The 23,288-nt window shown below is 40.0% G+C and overlaps 1 long non-coding RNA gene across 6 annotated transcripts in view; it reads right to left on the bottom strand.

The window, feature by feature from the left end:
* LOC117011500 overlaps positions 1 to 23,288 on the bottom strand; it is a 67,014-nt gene that overhangs the window by 36,951 nt on the left and 6,775 nt on the right. For all 6 annotated transcript variants that reach the window (XR_004420995.2, XR_004420994.2, XR_004420997.2 and 3 more), the window contains exon 2: positions 7,386 to 7,511. This is a non-coding gene — a long non-coding RNA (uncharacterized LOC117011500). The remainder of the gene's footprint in view (positions 1 to 7,385; positions 7,512 to 23,288) is intronic.

Genomic DNA, 23,288 nt, shown 5'->3' with positions numbered 1-23,288 from the left:
AAAAGACAAATTATACAGTCAGTTAATCAAAGCAGAAGTTGTGATCACTGACATACTTTTCTGTCAGACTTATTGATGTCAACAGATGTGTGACTGCCCATCTAAGTGACTGCATCCCTACCAGGTGAGCCTCAGACAGGTTAAATATGAGAAGTTTACTCTAAATTCCATGTATGGTGCCAGTTGTTGGAGTCATCAATTGGTCTTCGTGTTTGCATCACACATTAGATTTTCAAGGTCAGCGCTAACCTTTCTTGTAAGAAAAGCACAGTTTTAGCAACAGAACTTGTGTAGTTACTTTTCCATATGCTTTTTTGTAGCGCATTGATTTGAGGCATTTATGACTTTAGAAGCTTGAGAAGATGCCATCTTCATGATGTCCAATGAAGAAATTTCCAAATTTCACTTGGAAATCTTCCCCAACTTGCATCAAGTCAAATTTGCACTTCTCACTAACAGGGCCACAATTTTACCTGGTTTTGCCATAATTAACTCTTGCAGTGTTGAATAACTTGATGTGTAGAAATAGTCACGTTTTCACTCCAAAATGCATGTGCGTGTGGCAAAAGTTAATTTGAACATACAGTAATTTCATGAATACAAGCCGCACTGAGTATAAGCCGCACTGCCAGGTGTTGGTAAACATTTTGTTCTTTGTCCATTAATAAGCTGCACCTGAGTATAAGCCACTCTGTCATTCGCAGCGAGGACCTGCGTGCAACAAAGTTGCCAAATAGTAACAGAATCGCGGCAGGGTGGGGGTTTACTGGCTCGGCTCGGGCCATGAGGGCTCGGGGCTGCCGACAGGGCTGGGTGGCCCAGCTTGGCTCTGCCACTCGGCGGGACCGCTCAGGGCCGGCCGCCGTCACCACTGGGCTCACTCGCCCCGGCCCGGCGCTGCCCCACGGCGGCAGGGGGTGCACAGAGCCCGCCAGTAACCACGGCAGCGGTGGCAGGCGGGGATGGAGCCTGCCTGCTCCTGCGGCGGCGGCATGTGGGGACGGGAGCTCCCCGAGCTGTGGGGCCAGCAGGAGAGGCCCCCTGCCTCCCCCCAGGCCGTGGGGTCAAGCAGGAGAGAGTCCCTGCCTCCCCCAGCCGCGGGGTCAAGCAGGAGGGAGCTGCCCTGCCTTCCCCACCCCCTGTGCTGCCTGCATGGAGCAGGTCCACCCGCCGCGCAACAGATTAACCAATTTGTAACAACTGCGTAAACGCAGGGTTTTACTGGCAGGATGCTCGACTTTGTAGTTTGCACTGACTTGGTTTGTACTCCCAGGGTTGAAAATGTCAGAAAATTATTCACATATTGGCCGCTCCCGAGTATAAGCCGCATTTCCGGTGTGGGAGCATAATTTTGGTCAAAACGGTGTGGCTTGTATTCGTGAAATTACTGTACTTTTATTAACCTTTGACCACAAGCCAAAAACACAAAAGAACCTGGAAAGAATCCTAGTGAGTATAGTATCTCTCTTGAGACAAATTTTAGTATGCCAAATCCAGCCTAGTAGCTCTCCTTAGAGTGTTAGTACACCTAGCCTAGTTCTTAGGCAGCGAATTTTTAAGGTTATTCAGAAATACAGGATGAAGCTGGTATCTGCAGTCTAGGCCTTGTGCTGTCTCACTCAGCTACTGTCATATCTGAAATGATATCACAGACTTTTGAAACTTCTTCATGTCTTTTGGGAAATGTATGTGTTCTACCGGTACCACTGTAATTTTAGTAGTGAAGACATCTAATAAGTTGTGTACATTTAAACGTTTTATAAAATGTTGTAAAACTTACCTTTATTTGACAGGGACTTCAGTTTTATAATGTTCTTTGAAATATCTAGCTGTAAAAGATATTTGGAATTCAACTCAAAACTGAAATTTGATTCTCTAAAATGTAGTTCCTTTATTTGTATTTATTTATCTTCATGGATATTAAAGGTCAGGAAATAAAGAACAGTACATTAGAGTTTGTGTCTTTCAACTTGGGTACCCAACTAACTCCTCTTTGTTTAAAGGAGATTTCTCATGCTGAGCAGGACAATTGCAGTATGTTGTAGGTGTCTTGACTTCTCTCCTTGTTTTATTTTTCAAAGTTTGCAGTTGCAAACAGTTTAGAGCTAGAGAGCAATTTGAGAAATAATAGGTGAGGGAAGGCCTAGCTTCTATGCTGTATTTTGCTTCATATTCTTATATGGGAATGAGGTTTCAAGGGTCACCATGACGCACAGATCCTTTTTGAGCTTCCATTCTTGTATGAGCAAGTGATGTTAAGTCTGGCATCCAGGTTCACATCCTAACTATTAGGTCATATGGGAAGTGGACTACTACTTTGTTGCCATATTCTCGCACTACCTTCAGAACCACTTTGAAAATCAAAGTGACCAACTTTTATGCGTTATTCAAGATATCTTTGTTTCAGACTATTTGTGTCTCCTTACATAAATCAAAAATGTTGTTGCTGCCACATAGGGGCCGCACATTAGATTCTATAGCTCCAATATCAAGATTGAAAAAATAATTTCACTTTTTCCAGACAGAAAAGAAATTCTAAGTAAGTCATTCATTTAAAAAGCTGTCTTCTACAAAGTACTCAGTTACTGATTTCTTCCATAATTCCTTGCTTATGAACATTTCAGAAGCAGAACCAGATTTTCAAAAAAATGTCTAGAAGGATAAAAAATAAATAAGGTAACCCACTTTTAAAGCATCTTGGGAAATCCCTGGCCCTGAGATGATGTCTGTCCCTGTTCTGCAGCAATTCAGGTCTGTACATGGCTCCCTCAAGCCATCCCACCCGGCTTTGTTTTTCTTTTACTTTCTGTCTCAGAGAAATTAAACACATCCAGGACAATGATGGAAAAGACTCATATAAAGATGATTATAAGCTTGGGTCCCAGAACTGCTCATGGACCTGCTCACAAGTTTTACACCCACAGCAAAATTAACAAATTGCTCTGGAGGGAAAGTATTTGTTCCTACTGAGGCACAATTTACTGAAATTTTAGTACTGGACACATCTGAATGGCTGTGTACACTTATATGTACATTAATGAAAGGGGATAGTTGAAGAACCAGACTAAAAATCAGTGGCAGAGATCAACTGATCTATCTCACAGTAACATCGGCCACCTCTGCCAGTGGAAGACAGGGAGGGAGATTCCCCCTGGATTCTCACCTAAGGTAAATCTCACTGCTTTGAGGGTGAAGGAAAGGAAGAAAAGCATAAAGGTTCTTTATCCACAGTCCTACAGTTTTGCTTTAGGTGACAGCTGTGGGAAACTGTGTCAAAAGTGTTCTATCAAAAGTCACAGAATCCTACATCCACATCATAGACAAATCTAGCTATATATCTGACAAGCTCTCTCATTTCAGACCTTTCTTTATTTAATAAAGGAAAATATAGGAAAATGCAAGGAAAGACAGAGCTTAAACAGCTAAAATCGTAGAAAACTATATAACATCAGGATGTTGTCCTGAAACTTTCTGACTTCCTCATTATGATAAATTGTATCTGTATGGAGTTTTTTTTCTTTCTTTTTTCTCAGATTATTCAGTGTAGCACTTCTATGGGCATTAACTAATACCATACCAGCCAAAAGATGACTTGTGGGTAAATAGCAAAGCCTGTCTTCTCTCAAATGCTTGCAGAGATATGCTTGAGATTTTGCTGCCTTTTTGTTGTGATGGCTTTTTGCTTTGATGGTGTCAAACAACAGATAGCACAAGTATTATTAGTAAACCTCATCCACACTGACACCTTTAAAGCAAAGGTGGATCATGGTTACACTATTGCTTATTTTATTAAAAGCTTGTTAATGGTTCTGTTTGTCAAGTTCAGGCCACAGGATAAGTGTCCACTTGTTTGTACAAGAAGCCAATGTCTGTCTACAATAGCTTGTATTTCACACACTAAAAAACACAGCACAAATATAGGCTCAGTAGCAACCACTACAACAGAAAGAAGATAAAAACAGAGGTTTTGGGACACTTTCTCCACTGGACTCCAGAGGAAAACTGGATTTCTCTACATCACCACTGGACCTCCGGAGGGAAACTGCACCTTCTACAGGACCACTGCTTCAACTGAATCACATCTGTCACTTGGGAAGGTTCTGTGAAAGTTGTTCTTTGAGCAGGAAGAGATCATCACCAGCTTGTTTCATGATTCTGATTGTATGATGGATGAAACGTCAGAAATAATTCCACAGGCTGCTGATGTCTAATCCCAGAGGACAAATGCCTGCATTTGAAACCTCTCTGCAGGTTAAATTTGCCCAAATTAATCCTTGTTGCAATATCTTTTGCTACTTTTGCAAGCAGTAATAATGTGACAAATTATAAAACAAGAGTAAAGGGGCTATAGAATTATCAAATGTCAAAATGTCAAAAGCTGATAAATTTATATTGGTAGAAAGAGCTTTCTTTAATCTTGGATGCTTAAGGCAGTGAACTTCAGACTGTAAAAACTTCAGCAGTACCTGAGGCCACAAGAGCACTCAGGAATCCAGTGTTCTATTATCAACTCCTTGTGGTGGATATAACTATAATTTGACTGTTTCTCTGAATTTTGGGTGTGGTAGCAAGGCAAGACCTTTCCTTGTCTTCATAACAGTAAAACAATATATTCAACAGCAAACAGAAAACCAGTTGGTCTTCTCACCCCTAGGGTCTCATTAAGAGGTTAGAAGGACAATCTTCATCAGGAATGGGAAAATTTAGATGGCCCAAGAGACCAGCAAAAAAGAGATCAGAGAGGAAAAGACTATATAAATTCAAATGAAATTCTGATTTGACATTTACTACTGACAGTAAATAACTATTGACTTAATATAATGTGAGTTAGTCTACCTTAACTTCCACAGCCTCCCAGACACTAAAACCAATTATAAATCCTTGACAATTATTTTAAGATCTGTCTGAACTTATTAATTTCTAAATAACTGCATCCAAGAAGAGAAGGGGGAAGAGCCCATCCTTGAAATGCTCTCTGATTTTCCATTGTACACCTAATAACAGAATTCAGGGAAAAGTTTTATCCTCAGCCTTCATGAATCGACACATAAAGAATTTGATAGCTGTCCATCTCTACTACTGCATTATTGATACAAAGCTATTCTGCAAAGACCTTTTTAGTCAGCTCACTCCTGTTGCAAGTAAGAGTACACTTATAATGGAAAATTACATCCTCACTGTTGTGGATTTCCTCTTATGGAAATGGCACCAGCATTTAATTCCCAGCTGGGTGATCAGTTTATGCTTCTCCCTCTATTTACCAGGGCTGAATTTTAGTACAGGGTAAAAATGCTAATAGAAGATGTATAAGTATCACCTAACTTGTAAAATCACTGTTCCATCTAAGCAATAAAACAGTTGATCCTCTGGAACAGAAATAATGCAGAGGAGAGCATTATATTTTAGCTGACTTATTCTATTGTCTTTTTTTTTTTTTTTTTCAGTGTGGAAGATAAGTACAGACCCTGGATAAAAAGAGAAGTGCTTCACAACGTCTTTGTCTAGACAGAGGTACACAGGATTCACTTTGTATTAAGAGGTTAGCTATTCTATAAAAGGGTTTGAGATAGTATTCTACATTGTAGCTTATGGATATTATCATTATGCATATAAACGTAGAATCCTTTTGGGATCCTACTAATCTCTTGGCCTAAGTTATACCTAGTAGTAATTAGTTCAACAGGTTAATTGCAGCTTTTGTTTGGAGGAAAAAAAATAAATTAAAAAGAATAATAAAATGAGAGAGAGAGAAAAGAAAAAGAAGAATTTCCTTTGGTTATATTTATTCCTTCTTTCTATTTCATAATTTTCTTGATTGGATAAACAAAGAACCTGTATTACCTTCTCAGTACAATTCCTTATCTCAAATAGTGCACTTTTATATTCCTTCTTACTCATTTCTGTCAATTGAATAGTCCAAATCTCTTCAATTTCTGTTCAACAATAACATACACGTTTCATACATCTTTTGCAAGACATGGTCCATGTCATGTGGATCAGCAGAAAAAGCTGAAACCATGTCACTATGTCATCCCAAGACTGTGTACGTTTACATGAAGGAGTCTTTAAATAAACAGAAACGATCCTGGGAGCAGAGAGTGCAAATTAAAGGATTCCCTGACCCCTGAAGCCATGAGCTCCCTTTCATCTTCTCTCAGCGGCTCGTCGGTGAATACTGAATGCTCCCGTTGACTGGAACCTTTTCCCTAAAGGGCGGGAAACAAGGGTCTGAGCAGCCCAAGGCAGAAGGGGAAATGGGACCCACGTGTCTTTTCCTCTGTGAGAGGTTTGACAATACGGCTATTACACTACAAGAAGAGGGCAGGCACTAATCACTTTCTGTGTCCTCTTCCCAAAGTATTTTAACAGAAAACAGTGTTGCACTCATGAGGTTGTTTGTCTACTGAGTGAATAGATGCTTCTGTCTGCTGTTTTGAGGTGCAGTGTAGGAAACATAAACTAACTGCTCATTCAGCATTGTGGGTTGCATGCTGGAGACACCTGCACGGTATCAGCTATGGAGGTACTTCAGTTCAGGATCACCTTGGTGTCTTCAGAAGTCAGTGACCCTGAGCCTGCCTCTCTCACACAATCATGAGCTGTCCTTTTCACCATCAGAAAACGGAGTCCAAACTGCCAAACATTTGAAGATTAAAATAGTGTAAAATCCAACCATTCTGCAGTTTTCAAGGCAGTGGGGCCACCTGAAGCTTAAAAATCAGATGTGAGACCCTAACAAGGAAATACAGACCTGACTTTCTACTTTTACATTATTGCTATGATGTAATTTGGAAGCCACCAACATGGCTTTTAAACCTGAGCATCTTCAGCTCCTATTAGAACCTCCATTGTTAGCTTTGCCTAATGATATTGCACTTTAGGATGTTCGTTTTTTTGGCATATAGAAGTCAGTTGTAACTGATAGTTAGTTCAAGACTTATTGCTAAACCTTATGGTAAAATTTCTTTGGATCAGTGGATGGAGAGATACAGAACACATCATTCTTTGCTGCCAAGGTCATAAGTTATGATAGTAATTTCACTGAGAACATGAAAAAGTGACAGAAACTTCCCAAGCCATATCAAAACACTGATGCATCAAGCATGCTTTGGATGACCCAAAGTAGTTCCCAAAACAGCTTCTCACAAGAATAACTCTGCAAATACCAAGAGAATTGGATTTAGTTGATTACTTATTCAGCTTTGTTGAGTTTTGGTGGACTCCAATTCCTTTTTCTGATCCTAACTGTGCTTTTAGTTAGATTTACTGCACAGTTAAAAGAGTTAATTAGTCTGTGTCCTCACCTAATGGGAAAGTCCAAGACCATACTACAGTATGGTTCCATTTGAAGGAACTGTATTGTTGCACTTGAGGATCAAGTTTACCTTTGCAAGTGATATTGATAACACAATTGAGAGAGGCTGGAGGCTGCAGACTTGTCTTTTTCCATCCTAAGGCACATTGGTCTCAGGATCTGCGTGAACAATCTGTGAATCATGATCTCTCTTGCTCTGCAAGGAAAGCACAAGAAAAAATAGTTGCTTTGAAAAGCAAAATAAGAGGATTTTTGTTCAGTGAAGGAGAATGCTAACAAATTCAGTGTTTACACACTAAAAATCTCAGTTACATCTTTTTTTTAATGACCTTTTTCAGCAAGGTGGAACCCCTTTTACAGTAATCATTATCAATAAGACAGTGTGAGAGAAGATGTCAGGTAATAAGGGTTAGACAGTTTGTTCTCTGCTTGCTGTGGGTTGTAAACTCCTACAGCTCCTAAGTCTTCAAAGTCGCTTGCAAATGTTAAACAACTACCACTCATGTACCCACCACACAAAGGCACGTCCCTTAAGGCTTTAATTACAATCAGGCAAAGTTTCAAATGCCTCATGTAAGGCCTGGAAGCCTAAATACACAGGGGCTCTCCCACCACAGTCTGAATATGTTCCTGCTGGGCTGATAGCAGCAAGTAATTCCCAAGCATCTCCTTTATGGGAAGTGCCATCCTTCTCAAGAGCACAGCCAGCACATGTGACAGAGAGAGAAACATAACTCATAGAGTACTTGAATCCCATCCTTGCACTCATAAGGCTTTTATGAAATGCTAAAAATATCACAGAAGTTTTAAATTAACAAGCTTGGTTACTTTCTAATGTTGCCACAATCTTGTGAATTACACCATAAGTACTGCATTTAATACTTGAAAAGTTTACAAGCATATTATCTTTTTTTTTTTCATAATTACCCACACATCTCAACTAGCCTGGATAGCTTAATCTACCACAGAATGCTTTCTAATGCAACATATGTGCCAGAGAGTAAAATGCTCCTATAGCAGCAGAGAGCTGTGGGGTTTTTGTGAAGACCATGACTGCAAATTAATCCTGTGAGTATCCCTGCTATTGCATACCAATCCAGCAGAACAAATAAATCTCATATATCTGACAAGCACTGCATTAAAGATCCCTACTCTGGCAGCTGTCAGTACCCCTTTCTGCTGATGACCAGGCAGGGAACATGTGGGGCTCTTGAAGGAGGGACAACCACCTGTCCCTAGTTTCACATGGAGAAGCTGGGCTGCTCCAGTCATCCTTGGGAACTGTTACATATCTCTAAGGGATTGTTAATGAGGCATTTCAGATTCTTTAAGACCCACAAAGTCAAAATATGCTGTCCAGTTATCCCACTAATGGCATAGCCTAGCTTGACCCAAAAACTAGAGTCAAAGCCTTTCATGTTCTGACTCTGATATATTTCATTTCTTTGCACTAAAAAATGAACTAGAAAGAGATGCAAATTTTTATGGCACTAAGCATTTCTTTCATTTTCTTTCCATGTCTTACTACTCAATACATGCTGTTAGGTGGGCCCATTAATTGCAGTATCTCTCTAGACCTTTAAAACGAAAGCTACTGCCTCTGGTAGTTTAGGTGGAACAGAGATATATAACCTCCTAAAATATCTGCAGTAGCCCCAAGTTAACAGTCAGTATTTTTAAAATCCTTTTAGTTATATTAATACGGCTTTTCTTTTTTTTTGTTTTCTTTTTTTCTTTTTTTTTTTTTCTGGAGTGGAGTTTGCCAATATAATTTGCAATTATTAATTTGCATAATAAATTCATGATTTTGAGCTTCTGACTGAAAATCAAATCACTCTGAATATATTATCCATGGGAAGTGAATTTGTCTGTGTGTTTCTCCCAGATATATATATAAAATATTCCTCCTCCTGGGGTAGAAAAGAAAGGTAGAATCGATTCTTATAAAAGAAGGATTGAGACAATTTTTATAATAAAACCCTACCTAAGCAAAACTCTTGTAGTAACAAATCTCCTGACAGAAGACCTGTCAGTGGACCATGTCCAAGACCTTAGTCTGAACAGCAGCCAGGGACACTGCAGAACATGCCCAGTGTGGCTTGTCACCTTTACCCTCCAGCTTCTCACCCCACCCAGTCAGCTCTGGACCTTGTGCCAGAGTGCTTCCCCACCCTCTTACAAATGCCTTGTTTACTCCTCTGGAATGCTTTGAAAAATGCATCCAGGTTGCCTAACCCTGTCTAGTCACTTTTCTTGTAGGAAAGTGAAAAGATAGGAGAATTAACAGCAGCACCATGCCACTACATTGTCACTCCACATTTAATTCACTGCCTACCATAAGCAGTCTTGAGTTTTAGTGTTTCAAAGCACTGTTAAGCCATCCCTACTGAGAGTCTTGCACTCATCAGCTGCGTGTGATGTGACAAAGGATGTGGATTTTTCCTGTTTACCTCAGTCTCATGATTCAATTTCAGTAGCTATGCTTTCCTTTATTCTTCCCAATGTTCAAAACTGTGCCATCAGCTTCATGCAATTCCTTTCCTTGTTAGTTCAGGTCCCAGGCTGACAATTTATATCTGCTATAATTTTCATTTAGGGTAACAAGTTTCTTGTTGGGCTGCTCATTTGAGTAAATAGCCATGAGGGTGTGCCAAGAATATTAGCCAGGAGGCAGTTTCTTGATAGCGTTTTGCTGCTGCTGCTGTTTCAGAAAAAGAATATTACAATAATTAGAAACAGTGAGACAGTGTGCATGGTTTTGAGGCCAGATACCATTTATTTCATGAAATCATGTGGTTAATATGAAATCATATAATGATTTTTATGGTGTATTGATGTGTTATGGGAGTTGTATCCTGCACTGATTTGCAGGTCATGTTATTTCATATACTTAACTGCTCTTGTGCAGAGTGAAAATTGGTGAAGAATTTGACATTTTTATCTCTGTAAGCATTTCTCAACCAGTCTTAGAAATCCTTCCTACTTCTTTTATAATTCTATCACTTATTAAGTGTTCATATTTGGAGGTATAATCTGACTTGGTAAAATTATTCATGTGTCTTTTACTCCCGTTGATATTTTTGGCATGGCAAATGGGCAGATCAGAGTACAACAATAAGATATTGAGCTACACACAATGTTTGTTTGCTTCTGTGTGAAGAAATGACTGCATGTGAATATAGTATTCAGTAGAATATGTTTTTATTAGGTGCTTTTTTTTTTTATTTTTCATGACACAAAGGGCTTTTTTATTTTTCTTAAGAAATAAAACTGCTGTTTCCACATGTGATATTAAAAAGCTACTGCTCCCACATCTTTCACTTATGTAGTCAATGCTGAGATTTCAGCCAAGGGCACAGCCTAGGCATTTGCATGTCAAGATGAAAATAATCCATTTTGATCCTCTCTAGAAAATGAGGAATAGAGGAAAAATAAAAATAGAGAAAGAAGCTCAGAAAACACTACCCATCTCTCTTTGCCATGGAAGTCTTGAGGGAATAGCATTCCAGAGAGGGGTGTGATATTGCAGTGATGCACTCTCTGAAATGCTGGGAACCACAGAAAGAGGAATTCAAACACAGCAGAAGTTATTCTGATGAAAACTGCATTTATGCTGATCGGAAGAAAAAAAAAAATTTAAAAAGAAAAAAAAAGAGAGAGAGAGAGAAAGAAAGGACTACTGAAGTAAAAGCTGACTTCTTCCCATCTAGTGGTAGCATTTAAATGAGGTGTTTCAAATAGAGATATTTTCACAGTAGCTGCTCAGCAGAGAGAGAGAGAGGACCAAGATGTTTCATAACAGTAGATGTGTCAAATTAAAACTAAGATACATTAAACAGATATTAAAAATATCGATTTTTATGTAAATTTGCAGCTAGGTTTGCACTGTTGTGCTTGGCCACCAGATATGCGTTTCTAGAAAAGGTTATGTAGTTGGCACTGACTTGGCTGGGCACTCAAATGATGCTCAAATCAAGCAGTGTGCGCCTGTCTCCCACAGTACCTCTCTTTGTTCTGGAGACAGACATGTTCATCAATTCAGAATGTAGGACCATGACCCTCACTGCAATTCTGCAGAGGTACAGGCAGCCGGCTTACATTGTGCATGTGTGACATGTTGGGCTTCTCCCAGGAGCTGTTTTGGAATGGTGGGTTGTGGAGCATAACATGCCTTTTCTCCATCTTCATGCTTACCTGTAGATATGTATTTTCCTCTATGGAATTAGAGGAGTAACCTTCACCTTCACCTAAATACAGTAGATGCCTTACCACAGCCCTTGGCTGAGCCACAGCAAAAGGAAAATTCCATTTTGAACCCACACCATTCCTCTGAGCCAGTTTACCCAGGGCTTCCCTCAAGACATCACACCCAGTCTAAATTCTGCAGCCATTAACTGGTGTTAGCTTAAAACTCCCTGTAAGTGGTAGGCACAGGTTGTGAAGTCCAGACACAAAGACCAACTTACAGAAAACCAGGAAATAAAGCAGTAAGGAGAAAAACACTGATCAAATAAGGCAATCCCTCATTTTGTTCTATCCTACCTCTCCTTAGACCATCAGTCTTTAGAGATGATGCCACTCTATGCTTGCACATGTGCAAACATCAACAATCACAATTTTAAACTTAATCTTTTGAGTATCTCTAAAGTACTGTTTAAAATTCTCCTACACAGCTCATTACCACACATTCAGCTTGAAATTCAAAGTGCTCCTTCTACTTTCTTTCTGAGGAAACAAAAAGCTCCATTGGACTGAAAAGAAAGAAAAATTAAGAAAAGGCCTAGAATTTGGCGAAGCAAGTAATATGAGATAAAATTGTGTGAAATAATGTGCAAGAGATTCATAGACTTAGGAAGAAATCTGTTACAGACTAAGTTTTAATTGGGTAACAAGACTGATGAACAGATATTGGGATTTATGTTTTTCATTATTTTTCGGTTGCAATCCTCCTCATGTTAAACATGCTCTTTATTTATTGCTAGAACCTTCAAATCCAGCATACCCAGTCTGTAGAACTGAAATATGGGAACCAGGAAAAGAGTATATCCTCTGTCTCTCTTTTTGTTCCTGTTAATTCTCCTCAGGATTTCCTCCTACTAAACTCTCAAATTTCTTTTACTTTTCTCCAAGGCAGAGCTGTTCCCATGCTCTTCTTCCTCAGCTCACCTAAGAGTTATCCAGGGTCCTTGATAAGACTGAGATGTCTGCAGCAAATTCCTTTTTAACTTTCCTGTACACTGGCTAGGAGGCAAAGATTCAAAATCTGCAAAAATAATATGTGCTAAAATTTGTGAAAGGAATAAAATTAATGCATATGCCACAGCACTACCCTGCACTACTTCCCATCTGGGAGGAAAGAAATAGGCATTTCAACTTAATAATATGCATGGTTTTCCCATTAGATTCCAGAATCTCTTAATGTAGATACACATCATTTTTTGGATATCAACAAACTACTTGAAGTATTATTTATACTCAAGGCTAGAATGATTGCCATGAGAATAATTGTGTAAAAGCTGGAATAGGAAAACAAAATTAACATTGCTGAATGGTATTCAGGCCTCAGTGATTTGGCAAACTTAGAAAAGTTCACATGTCAGTTAAATGACAGATATGAGCCGTTGCAAAAAAATATAGTGGTATTTCTTGAAAATATCTGATAGAGTAAAGGTTAATATTATTAACATTCTGCTTGGTATGTAGTTGGTATGAATGCAATATGTTCTTTTTGATTTCTGCTTTCAAATATCAATGATTACTTGATTTTTTTAGCAGTAGTGTTTAAGGGTCTGTTGAGTTGGTTTGCTTGTTTATTTGTTTGTATGCAAAAATAATTAAAGCAGTTAAGGCTGAAAGAAAGAGGTACATATTAAATCCCAACCTACATAACCAAGCCTGCAATACTAATGTCTCCATCAGCAATTACATTATTTTATTATTCTTGGTTCAAAATAAATTCAGATTCATTTAATGCTTTTCTCTTTGGGGTTCAAGGGCTGCTTTTTTGCAGACAGCTTTTCCCCAGCTTCATTAGGATGTATGATGCCTTCAATTTCCCTTTATGCCCTGAATCAGTACAAAATTTCTGAAACCAGCAAACATTCCAAAGAGGCAGCGCGTACCGAGTATGAGGAATCCATGTGCAAGCAATATGCATGTGATAGGTAATCTGATGTTTGTCATGTGAGTTAGCCTGTCCTTAACAGGCTGCCTGCGTCAATCTTTTAAACAAAGGCACAGCATCTCCATCATCCCTTACTGGTAGCTAAAGTTCTGTACCCTGCTTTTCATTTGCGTTCCTGTGGTTCTTCTCCCTAGTCTGTTTTGCAAGTATTGGCTTCCTCTCACATTCCCTGAAGGAAACTGCAAAGGGTGCTGTAATTTTCATAAGTACAGATGATTCCCGAAGGTCTTCCAGCTTGTAAGCATCTCTGTCTACTCATTTACTCTCTGGTTAATGTATAAGGAACATGAATAGAAAATTATTGCCTGTTTTTCAGATAGGTTGGAGCTAAGGTCTTGATACAAATGGTGAGGTGGGAACATCCCATGTAAAGCCCTGTGAGCAGTAGGATCCGGGAGAGGGTCACCAAGAAGAAAATGGTAACAAGAAAAGTGGCATTTAACTCCCAACCAGTATTCTAGAGCAATAAGTAAAATAGTCTGACAAAAATCCATGCTATGTTGACAAATGGTAGTTACAAGCAAATGTCAGATCAGAACAGTGGATCACACCTGAGATATTAAACAAAAGGCAACAAAACCATTGCCATTCCATACTCCACTTCAGACAGTAATCCCAACCAGCATGACCCAGGCATACTGGAGGTTGATCTGCTTTGCTTGTGCGCATTAGTGCATACAGAGCTGCCAGGTGCAGCAGCTATTGGGCAGATTTTTCTGTGTCCACTCTTGCTGCATACCTTTGCCTGACAATTAGCAACATGTATTCTGCTGGTAGCTAGCAGGCATTTTTTACTTTTCATGTTTATCCACAAGATATCAGGTGCCATTGTAATCCATTTCTGTGAAAGACAATACACTAAAGTAAGTGAATTTTCTATTCACTAAAGTAAGTGAATTTTCTATTCAAACCATTAATTCAGATTTTAACCCCTCCACCTCATCCATTCTGTCATTCTGACCATTCTCTCAATCCACTTGATTTTAAAACTATGCAGGCTTTGATTTAAGACATTTTTCACCCTTTAAAGTTCATTTCTTATCCCCTAACTCAATCAATACAGCTTAGTTAAAACTGTTGCAAACACCTTTTTTGGTATTATCCTCTTAATCATAATTTTAAAATGAATGGAATATTTAATAATCTGTACTCATGATGTAATCAGAAATTTTTTTAATCATATGAAAGCTATTTAATAATATTCTAAACTACTCAGCATTTAATAACAGTTATTAGAAGACCAGAAATTAGATAGAAAGATGAATAAAGAAGAAATCTGAAGTCTGTAACAATTGTTTCTAAAATGAATGACCACATTAAGACCTTCCAAAACCAAAGTGGTAACACATCTTTTCTCCCAAAATGTTTTGCTTTAGACATGTGCTTTTGTGTTTCAGAAGGGAAACAGAGGGGATTGAAGTCTTTGAAATTGTTCTCTAAATAATGTCAACCCACCAAATACCAGCCTGTCCCTTTACTAGAACTAAAACAAGCACACAAGCACTAGGCTGTCCTCCCCAACCAGCAGAAAAATCCTCTCCTCCCTGCAAAACTGTGACCTGTGGTGTTGTTGCACAGAACCCCATGTGGGAAGATGTGTTGTTTCAGCACACATACCAGAGGATGTGGTGTACCCTGTCCCTCAGACCCAACACTACATCATGTACTCCAGCCCCTATCACCACACTTGGGAGCTGGCTCTGCTGACTAGGACATAAGCATCCAGAGACCACCACATCCCAGAAAGCCAAACCAGCGCTATGGGCTACATCTGCCATGAAGATGCGAGGCACAAATGCTCTTCAAAGTAATTTTCTGCTTGGACATTCACTCCCACAGATTTTGAGCAGTCTTTTTTAAAATTTTCTTTTCCCTGTAGTCATTTGAAGGTGAAATGCACCTCTCACTAAACCTTTTCCAGGGGGGTTTGTGATCTGATTGTGCATTTGTTCTACAGATGAGTCCTACCCTAGCCTGCCAGTCATTCCCTCTGCATAATTTTCACAAAAGCCTGAGGGACTTTTTCATGAAAGAGGACTTGAGGTTCAAGCACACTTAAGAAGAGATTCTTCTCTTTTTTTCTTTTTTTTTGTGTTTCAAAGTAAACTTAAACAGCTTTAAAATGGTGCAGTATTCCCAAGCTGAGATCAGAGCCAGGAACAAAAGGGCAAATTGTGGCCCAGGTTTTCGGTGTCTGGGACTTGTTTCCAACAAGTAAAAGAATCACTCACTGCTCTTAGACCCAACACCAAATTTCTGCTGAGATCAGTATCCCTGGACTGAGGCTGTGAGACTCCTAACAGAATTTCAACAAAGTCAAATATTCAAAAGCTGTGTCATCACAGCAGATTGCACTCTGAGAATAGCAGGAAGGAATTACATTGCACACTGTTAAAATGTTAGCAACCACATTTCATTTTTGAAAAGCCAATTTATTTCTCCTGAAATAAAGAGTTGATTATATCTCTTATTACTGTTACAAGAGCTTGATATATCATAAAGTGGAAGAGTTACAACATGTACCAACTCTCAACCAGGAAAAATGAACCTGATTCATAATTCACTTTGAGAATGTCTAGTTAGTCAATCAAGTGATTTGTAATCATAAAGGCTGCCAGGAATTGAATGAATAATGGACTGTACTAAAATCCTCAGATTTTCTAGTGTTCTTATCTCATTATGTGACTTCTATTGCTATTTCTTACAGTTATCTCTCTTTCAGCAGAATATATTGAACTATTCGTATATACTGAAAAGAATATAGTTGACTATTTAATGTGTATAATGAATAAACAAATTGAGTGACCATTCAATGAGGTTTTTCTCCACAGAAGCTAAATCCTTAGGAAGTGAAGCTTGAACAGAAAAGAAGGCTTTTCCCTTCCTTATCGCCCCCATAATTTTTCCTCTTGAAAGGATTTTTGGAGTAATCCTAGCATGTATCATATTGTTACAGTACAATTTCTCTAGTTGTTTTATAACCATGGAAGTTACATAATTCATATAGTGTAGCATTTGTTAAAGGGAACCTGCTTTACCCTCTTTCTGTAGCTGAAAAGCATCTTTACATTGTGTGATTTTTTAATAAAGAATGACATGCAAATCTGTATTTTTACTGTAGCCTGGCAGAATCAGATAGATCGTTGTAGACAGAGATGGAAGCAAGACACAACCACCTTAAATATGAAACTGTGCTGAGGATGTAGATTAATATGTGTTAATCATATTCAGAAGTGCAGATTTTTAATACTTAGTTCCTTTTCCAGACTTTTGCTGCTAAACAAAACTTCTGAGCCATGCAGGTAGCATTACTTAGGAAGTCCCTAAATTGCAGTTTCTCTTATATTGAAATTTTAATTTGTTGTTTGCTATACTGTTCATTGCTATCTTATGCATTTCTAAATATATGTTTTCAATATCCTGACAACTGAATCAGGCAATTTTTAACTGATTAGTGTACCCATGCTGTGAGATGCTTTATTCTTGGCATCTTCCCTATCTATAAAGCAAGTCCATTGACAGACAATTGCTTCTTGTCTTCTATATTTGTACTGATTTGTTTTTTATTTTTTTCATGGTGAGGGTCTGTGTGACAAAGAACAAACTGTTACGTGATACAATTAAATTTGTTATGTATTTTGATGTTATTTTAGCCAGAAGGATTTTAAGGAATTACTTTATTGATCACCCAGATGAGAGGTTTACACCTCCCTCTAAACTCAAAGGTCATTTCTTATTTAAAAAACAAGCAAACAAGCAAATAAACAAACAATAAACAACATTAAATAAAATTTTTAAAAACACAGAAAATGGGGATGGCTTCATCTAGCAATGAAAAACAACCTGTCCAAGTCCAAAAAGTGGTAATGGGAAAACAGTTATTTCTGGAAACTTTGGATCAAGCTTACAAATAAACTTGAATTTAGAAAAAACAGGATATAATTAGCCAAACTGAATTATAGACAGGGTATTGTTCCTACTGTTGTAGGCATTCCCATGCTATTTTATAATGATTGCAAGGGTTCACTGCATGTATTTTAAACCTTCTCTAAAGCTGTTGTGATTTCTAAGGGCCAACATCAAATCAAATGTAAACTACAACTGAAGTGTAACTATGAGCAAAACTCATGTTTTGGGGCAATTTTATTTCCAGTGAAAACATAACATACTGAACAGAAGTCTGTGGAAATGCTCACACACCAGACAGGGTGCCATTGTGACAGTGGATGAAAAAAGAACTTTGAAAACCAAAATGGCAACAATTGACAAGATAATTTTGCCTCAGTTAGAAAAACTGAGAAAAATTACAAAAAGCACTATAAAATCTGGGGTAATTTTGTCTTTACTATTCAAATGTTAGGGGAGAACTGGAAAATACTACTCAGAAGATAAAACACTGTTTTGATAGAGAAGAATCATCGCTAATTGTAATGCCTTTCTGACTGCTAAAATTATTTCAAAAATTATTTGAAATCCACAGACAATTGAAAGCAGAAGGTCAAAATGTATTGTTAGTGCAGTGTGCAGTGTGGACTAAACCTATGCATTTTTTCCAACTAATGTCATTGTCAGTGCTTCTAGCTGAAGGAGTCCCATAGAAGTAAGTCAAAAAAATTCAGCTCTTCAAAAAAATGTCTGACAAGGATAATTTTCAAGTCACAAGCTCATGAACATGTGCAATGCTTGTCATATTAATAATCAGTGGATTTTGGAGTGAGGTAACCACACTTCCCTTCTAGTAGTGATGGTCTTCCCCGATAAACTGGAATACAGCAAAGCTGATTAGACCCAGAACCGTACTTCCTTAACTTCCTTTAATATGGTGTAAACTGAAAGAAGTTCTGATACATCTAACTTTAATAGCTACATAAAGCACTGGAACTATCAAGCATTCCACATTTTTAATAATGAGACACTAGGATGGTAAGCCACATACTTTTTACTCACTTGGAAAAAATGAACTATCAATACAGCAATGGCTGTAAAACATGAAGCAATAAATACTTATTCATTCAGAGTTTTAATTCACACTTTTTGTGGAAAAGCAGAAACTTGTTATTCATTGAATGCTGAGTTATAACCTGATCAAATTATGGTATTCTTTCCATCATTCTGCAAACTGCAAAACTTTTATCTGCAATATAACGACACCTAATGGGGAGAGGTGAATTTTGTTAGTGCTAGTTTAAAGCTTCATAATAGCAGAGGTAAATGGGTAGGCACAAGATCTAGTTCCTTTCCAAATACTGTTGAGAAGTGCATGAGTGTTAACCTCTTGTATGCCATTTCATACATTAAGCAACTTCAAATTTCTAGATTACAGTAATTTCACGAATACAAGCCGCAGCAATTTGACAAAAATTTTGGTGGAAAACCGGAAGTGCGGCTAATAGTCGGGTGCGGCTAATATATTAATAATTTTCTGACATTTACAACCCCAGACGTGCCAGCCAGAGTGCCGAGCCAAGCACCGGCCAGTAAAAGCCGGCATTTTGCAATTGTTACAGTGTTACCGTGTTGCCCTGGCTCCCTGCAGGCAGCACGGGGGGCGGGGAGAGAGGCGGGAGAGCTCTCTTTCCTCCTCTGCTGCAGCCCAGGGGAGGAGGGGGGGGGGGGGGGGGCGCCGCCATTGCCGCGGCCCGGGGAGCCGACGGGGGGGGGCGCGGCCATTGCCGCGGCTCCGGGAGCCAACGGCCGACGGGGGGGGGGGCGCCGCCATTGCCGCGGCTCGGGGAGGACGCGGGGGGGCTGCGCCACCATTGCCGCGGCCCGGGGAGGACACGGGGGGGCCGCGCCGCCATTGCCGCGGCCTGGGGAGCCGACGGGGGGGGGGGGCGCCGCCATTGCCGCGGCTCCGGGAGCCGACGGGAGCCCTGCGCAGCCATTGCCGCGGCCCGGGGAGGGGGCGGGAAGTGCGCGCCGCCATTGCCGCGGCCCGGGGAGGAGGCGGGGTGCTTTGTCCGCGCCCGCCGCCGGCGCCACGGGCGCGGGAAAGCTCCGTCCCCGCCCGCCGCCGCTGCCGTAGGAGCGGGGGAAGCTCCGTCCCTGCCTGCCACCGCGGGGCAGCGCCGACGCGGGGTGACCGAGCCCAGGGGCAGCGGCGGCCGGCCCCGAGTGGCAGCACCGGGCTGGGCCACCTGGCCCCGTCAGCGGCCCCTAGCGGGCCGAGCCTGCACAGCCTTAGCTCAGCCAGTAAACCCCGCCCTCCCGCGGTTCTGTTACTAATTGCACGCGGGTCCTCGCTGCGAACGACAGAGCGGCTTATATTCGTGTGCGGCTTATCTATGGACAAAAACCGAAATATTTACCAACACCCAGAGATGCGGCTTATACTCAGTGCGGCTTGTATTCGTGAATTTACTGTAATTAAAAAAAATAACAAAACTGATGGAGGAAAAAAACAAATTACTTGCTGGGAGAACATATTTCCAGAGAAATTATGGTGTCCAGGTTTTGGGTACCTTGTTATATCATGGTACTTTTTTCTAACCTTCACCTGACTATTTGAGCTAAATGACTTACAGGTGAGCTGAGAGCAGCAGGACTGACGCTCTCTAGCACCTAACTTCCTGCTTTCATGTATCCAGTGCTTCCCTGCCTACCTACACATACAGCTACAAATACTGGCTTCAAATAATTCAAGGGACAAAAAAAAGTTACTACCTGCTGCTACAGGGAAGGGAAAAAAAAAAAGTTAGTCCCTGCTACAGGGGAAAAAACTGTATCAGAGCTCTGACTAAATGTTTACCTTTTCAGTCAGGATCTCTTTTTTATTTTTCAGAAGCTGGGCCCGGTGTGTAGTAGTTGCCTTCTATAAAATTCATGGACCTGTCTTAGCAAGACACAAATTCTCGTTGTGTCCATCAGAGGAGATATCTTTCTCTTCCTTGCAGGTTTGTTTTTCCTTATACTTCATGATTCAGGCTGACCAAAGCCAAGATTTGTATCTTCCAGAACTGCAGGGTTTTAGCACTGCTAAGATCAAATCCAATATTCTTCCAGCTTGTCAGACAGCACCCTTAATGCAGTCAAAAACTACATTGACTGAAAGATTCAATTCTAAAACATCTGGTCTCACCTTTGTTATGAGTTCGGTATAAATATGAATTTTAAGTGACAGATGACACTTCAGGATTGCTCTAACAAAATGTTTTGATGGGCCCTTAAAATGTCTGTTTTCAGAAATGCACTAAAATCATAGTTACTTCTGTGGAATTCAATGTTAAAAGAAGAGTTAGACTAACACAAAAATTGGGTGTTACCAAAGTCAAATCTAGTGTTTGTGTCTAACCCAGCAAATCCTAGGCAACAATCAACTTGCATTTTCATAGGATGAAGATTTCATACTTCAATGGAAAGAAAGTTTGACAAGCATATTACTCATCAGTACTTCTTCTGTTTGTTAGTTTATGGGGTGAGGGAGTAAAGTCTTGGAGACCAGTCTCTTCCAAATTAGCTACATAGGAACATGCTAACATACAGCCAGCCAGAATCCCACAAGGACACAAAATCCCATGTGGGCAGAGTCCGAGAAAAACTCCACTTACGTGCAAATAAAACATTGGCATAGGTCTGTTTTGTCCAAAGATGAGCCACTACCTGGGTCACAGCTGAAAACTGTGTGTGTGGTTTGTACGCACCAGAACTACAGGGTGAAGCATGCAGATTTCAGCTGATCTGCACTGTGGATGCCAGAAATGGGAACTGAGATTTTTAAAAGTGTATCTTAGCAGAGTACAAATGTCTTTTTTCCACTCCAGTCTGGTTTTTTCCCTGGCAGGGAGTGCTTCTTCACACAAACTTCTCCCAGTCAATAGTGTGACAGCCCTAATGTATAGTTTGTGTGTGTGAGGGTCATACAGCTGTGCCTTCAGTAGGCATTAAATACTACATTCAGAACTATGCAAGAAGTTAATGTTTGCTAATCTAACAGACCCTGTTTCTTTCCGGTCCTGAAGGGATGAAAGGATGTGAGCTTCACTTAAATGCTTTAAATTTGATCTGTGATGTATTGTGGAGAGATAAGGATGGAAATCTGTCTTTGCTCCTAACTCAGAGTTTCCAAGCCAATAATATTGTTGTCATTATTAATCAAGAGCATAATTTTCCTTATTGTCTAGCAAAGGAGTAGAAGGATTCCCCTTTCAGTCTAAGCTGAAAAGCGTTGGCAAGGAGAATGGGGCAGAGAGGATGAGAGTATTTGCTTCCAAGCAAGACAAACTCTGCCCTGAGAGCCAAACCTCCCTGGGGCTTGACTATCCAAGCAAGAAAAATGTGAACTGTCACATTTTGTGCCTTTATTTTCAAAGTTACTTGACAGTGAAAAACTATCAGGAGTGGGAATGCCAGGCAGAGAGGCCCGTGTTAAGTCAGAAATATGGGGGTCTTGTTACACTGCAGAAGCCTTTGAAGGAAAGTTTGCAGCATTCCCCAGGATAACAGCATTTTCCAGGCTGCCATGCCTGGAGGCAGTCACCCTTGTCCTTCTGCAGGCTAACCCACACTGCAGAGTTTCCCCACACAAAATAGGGATTTCAAGGAATTCCCAGGAGTGAAAACAAGAATGAACTCCTCATAAGTACTTTTAAAGCTCCTTCAAAATTTAACAGGTAGAGAAGGGAAAGCTAGACTCAACAGACCACAGAGGGATCTCAACACAAGAGTATTACCCAAACAGGGCAAGGCATATTTTCTTGTAGGATAACAAGGAAATCATATTGTGACCCTAGTACTGGTATTTGGATTACACCTGAAATTACAGAAAATTAGAAAAGAGAGTAGTAGGCTAACATCCACCAAGAGACTATGGGGAAAATATAGTAGGATTGTAACTTCAAATTTTCCTAGGTTTGCTATGCAGTCGATCTGTATTATCCAGTACAGTAGATTTACTGTCCCTTTGAAAGTAGCTATTGAGCTACACTCGTCACAAGGTAAAATAAACATTTCTCTGCTCTTCGTGATATCTAAAATCTTGGTTTTGCATGGCACAGTTTTCCACAAGCCCAAGATGTAAAGACAGTAGTCTATGCATAGCACTAGGTATACCCGAAGTTTAGCTTGTGAAGACTCAATCAATACAATATTTAATGCTGCATTGTGGAAACAAACAGAAGAGCACAGTTGTCCTGTCTCTGCTGCAGAAAAAGCAGGTCTGAAAAGAGCAGTGTTTGATCAGAGTAGCAGCAGCAGCTGCTGTCCCTCACAGTTCCAAAATCTGCACTGAAAGTACTGCGCAGATCCCTTTTTTAACCACACCCCAACACTTCAAGGCCTGACTTTTTAGCAGATCATCCTGAAAACATGCAGATTAATTGATCTGGGAGATCCCAGTCCTATCCACCCCCATACACATCAGACCAGCAACTCCAGTACCTGAAATAAACTGCATATTATCTCAATATCCCAGGTAGGTAGATGGATAGAAAATCGATTAGCTGTAGGTGGTCTGGTGGTTTTAAGAAAGAATGAACCTAGAATTTTATGCAATCTTCCTGTAATTCCTACCCCTGCTGTTTAGTATGAACAAAACAACCCTCTGTGACCATCAAATGCCCACTGCTCACATCCAACTGCTTGTTGATATTGCTTCTGAGACTAAGCAGCTCCCACCAGGACATGGTAACCTTTTTTATAAAAGGGAAGTGGTGAAAGGAGAGAAGATGGACTCACTTTAAGAATGAATGGGTCTACAGCATAAGGAAAAAAGTTCTTTACAGCTTTCCTAGGACTCCAGGATTTTGTGTTTCTATTTTTACAAGAATGGGCTGATTTGTCTTAGGCTATTAC

Source organism: Catharus ustulatus, unplaced genomic scaffold (assembly GCF_009819885.2).
Source record: "Catharus ustulatus isolate bCatUst1 unplaced genomic scaffold, bCatUst1.pri.v2 scaffold_72_arrow_ctg1, whole genome shotgun sequence".
Lineage (NCBI taxonomy): Eukaryota > Metazoa > Chordata > Aves > Passeriformes > Turdidae > Catharus > Catharus ustulatus.
The sequence above is the reverse complement of the archived record's forward strand: the minus strand, read 5'-3'. Positions and strand labels throughout refer to the sequence as shown.